The sequence below is a fragment of the Lucilia cuprina genome, chromosome X (genome assembly GCF_022045245.1).
Source record: "Lucilia cuprina isolate Lc7/37 chromosome X, ASM2204524v1, whole genome shotgun sequence".
Classification (NCBI taxonomy): domain Eukaryota; kingdom Metazoa; phylum Arthropoda; class Insecta; order Diptera; family Calliphoridae; genus Lucilia; species Lucilia cuprina.
Window position 1 is genome coordinate 518,335 of NC_060949.1, and position 3,561 is coordinate 521,895.

Consider the following 3,561-nt stretch of genomic DNA (forward strand, 5'->3'; position numbering starts at 1 on the left):
ATTTTTATTTTTCTACTGAGAAAATAGGTTTAAAAACAACTTATACAAAACGGGAGGTTCTATCAGTCATTGCTCGTCTTTTTGATCCTGCAGGATGGTTAGCTCCTATAGTAATTACTGCAAAAATTTTGATGCAGCAAATGTGGCTCGATAAGATAGAGTGGGATGAAAACATAAAACCATTAACGTTAAAGAAATGGCAAGATTTCATTTTAAGATATAATGATATAAACACTATAAAACTTTCTAGATGGGTACAGTATATGCCAAACAATCAGATTGAATTTCACGAGTTTTGTGACTCGTCAGAGTTAGCTTACGCATCTAGTATTTATGTAAGGATTGAAAATAATAATAATGTCTACACAAATTTGCTCGTTTGTAAAACTAAAGTAGCTCCTGTAAAAAAACCATCTTTACCACGTTTGGAGTTATGTGGAGCAGTTCTTCTAGCAAATTTGATCGATACCGTAGTTCCCAATTTAAAGCTTAATTCATATTCCTTATACTTGTGGTCCGATTCAACGATTGTGCTCGCTTGGTTAAGAAAACCATCTTGTAGCTGGAAAACTTTCGTCGCAAACAGGGTAGCTACAGTTTTAGAAAAGGTTGGTAACAAAAATTGGTTTCACATATCCTCGGGTGATAACCCAGCCGATCTAGCAACCCGGGGATTGACACCTTCGGTCCTAGCTGGCTCAAATTAAATAAATGTTTTTGGCCCAAAGGACCATTGGATTATGAAACATCAGAAGAGGCAAAAATGGTTCAGGTTAACGTTGCTATTTACTGGCAGATATTGTCGTATTTCGAAAGGTTATGTGTGTCTCTTTGTTTGTTTTTCCACAAAGGCTATCCATATTGAAGCAGTTAGCGACCTGTCCACTCCTGCATTCTTAGCAGCTTTGACTCGATTTATAGCTCGCCGTGGTTGCCCAAAACGTATTTTTTCTGACAATGGTAGGAATTTCGTAGGGGCAGCGCGAGAACTGAATCGTAATTTTGAAAAACATGTAAAGGAACTTCGAGATACTGCTGTTGAGAAATACGGTCATCAACACTTAGAATGGAATTTCATTCCTGCAGCTGCCCCTCACATGGGTGGTTTGTGGGAGGCAGGGGTGAAAAGTCTGAAAATGCACTTCAAGAAAACTGCAGGTCAATCAAAGTATACCTTCGAAGAGTTCGCTACACTTTTAGCAAAAATAGAAGCGTGTCTCAATTCCCGACCTTTAGCTCCTATGTCAGAAAATTTTGATGATTTGTCAGCTTTGACTCCAGGGCATTTTTTAATAGGCTCTGTTGTACTTACTCCAGCTGAACCTGAAGAGACAGAATCTGCTCTTAATATACTGAATCGATGGCGCAAAGTAAAAGCTATGCAACAAGAATTTTGTCACCGTTGGAAAGAGGAATATCTGAAAGAGCTACAAAAACGGAACAAATGGAAACAACCTCAAACTAACCTTAAAGAAAATGACCTTGTTGCGCTAAAAAATGAACCTTGTTGTCCCACTAAATGGCGCTTAGGTCGTATCGTAAAAGTTTATGCGGGACCAGATGGGAGAGTTCGTGTTGCAGACCTCAAAACACAAAATGGATTAATTAACACACCGATCCACAAATTAGTGTTACTACCATGTGGCTCTAATTAAAATACTTTGTCAATCAGTAAAACTCACTGCCTTCTAACTAAGTAATTTTGTTCACTTTCAGATCAAAATGGCTCTAGCTTTATTTAATGAAAATAACTGCTGCCCGCTATGTAACCGGTTCCATGCCATTCGCCAATGTTCCCGTTTTCTCGTCATGCCAGTCGAACAAAAACTGCGTATCGTGTCCCTATATTCACTCTGCTATAATTGCCTGGCTCAATCTCACACCCGTCAGGACTGCAAATGCCTTGTTCGTTGCAGACGATGCATGCAAGATCATAATAGTTTGCTGCACCCAATGCCAGAAGGAAGGATTTGGGTCCAAATGACCGCCCATATCAAGGTTGCAGCTGGTCCTCGCAGAAATGTTCTATGGACCCGGGCACTGATAGACCCAACAACAGCTCGGTCCACAATTACCCTTCGAGCAGCAGAAAATATGGGCTGCAGAATCAACCAACGTCGTACAACGTTATCAGTATTTTACAGTGATGAGCCAGGCCGTAGCATTGAGGTCGAATTTGTGGTCGAAGATAAGGTATATGGCAAGAGCCCTTCGAGTAGTGTGGAACCGGAATTTCGTGATGGGCCTACTGATCACTAAGCTAACAGATATTGGCACCGCAGCTTGGAGTATTTTCTCATCCTAGGAGCAGATGCAGCAGGCCGTATTCTGATTGATCCTGCTAGAGGAAAACCAGGCAGTATATACACGCAGGATACAATCTTTGGTTTCGTTTATTTTGGTGAAGGAATAAAGGTAGCAACAGAAACTAATGCGCCCTCATGCAAGTGTATACTTTGCCGTTCACCTAGACGTTAAATTCAAATTCTTTGTGGCCCATAATAGAACAACAGTATTTATTCTTAGTTAACACTACCATTTTGTATTATTTATGATCTCTTTTTAATGAATTAATTTACTTTATTTACTACCATAAATGAAATATTTGTTGTTTTTCATTAAATCTATTTAATATTACGTTATGAATATAAATTTATTACATTGTAGCACTTATGAATCAATTAAATTTATTTGCACCACCGTTGCAAGGGTGGCGGTAATGTTTGTCTGGCTGTGCGCACTTAGGCGACTTTTTCTTTCACGTCTAAACACACTTCATATGATGTTGCAATCTGGCAGCATCATATGAAGTGTGGTGAGTTTGCCTACGTTGTCAATCGTTTGGATTGACACTTTGGTTAATTGATATTCTAAAAGCAAGCAAGGCAGACGAACATTAAAGAAAAAAACTAATTAAAATTAAATATATAAAGGAATTTTAAAATAAGAAAAATTAAAATTTAAAAACTTAAAAAAAACAAAGCTGCAAATAAAAAGAGAAAGAAAAAAACTAAAAGAAATAAACGAAATATAAATAAACCCAAGAAAATAAGGGTTGTTTTTTTTGAAGTGTGCATAGTTGAGTGTGGTAAAGTAAAGACTTGCCAAGACCTGCCGTACAGCCTCCGACAGCTCCATCCCCAAAGGAATTAAGACCTGACACACAGCCTCCGGCAGCTACAACCAATAGCGGTCAAGACCTGCCGTACATCCCCCGGCAGCTTCATTCCATAGGAGTCAACACTTGTTTTACAGCCTCCGGCATCTTAAACCCAAAGGAGTCACAACTTGACCTACAGCCTGCGGCAGCCTTAAAACCAGCGTGAACACAGGTAACCCGTGGTATAAACATTGGTCCTTCGAGCCGGATAAGTTGCCGAAAGGAAAAGGTGCGTAATTTGAATTATAAAGTGTCTCATTTGGTGTATTTAATAAATTTGTGGCTCGCTAAAGTGAGGTTAAACCATTTCAAAAAGTTAAAACGTGTTTCTTGATTTATAGTGGCCATCTTTATTTTTCTCTCTACAGTACGTTGTTTTTGCATTCAAATTTTGTGCCAAA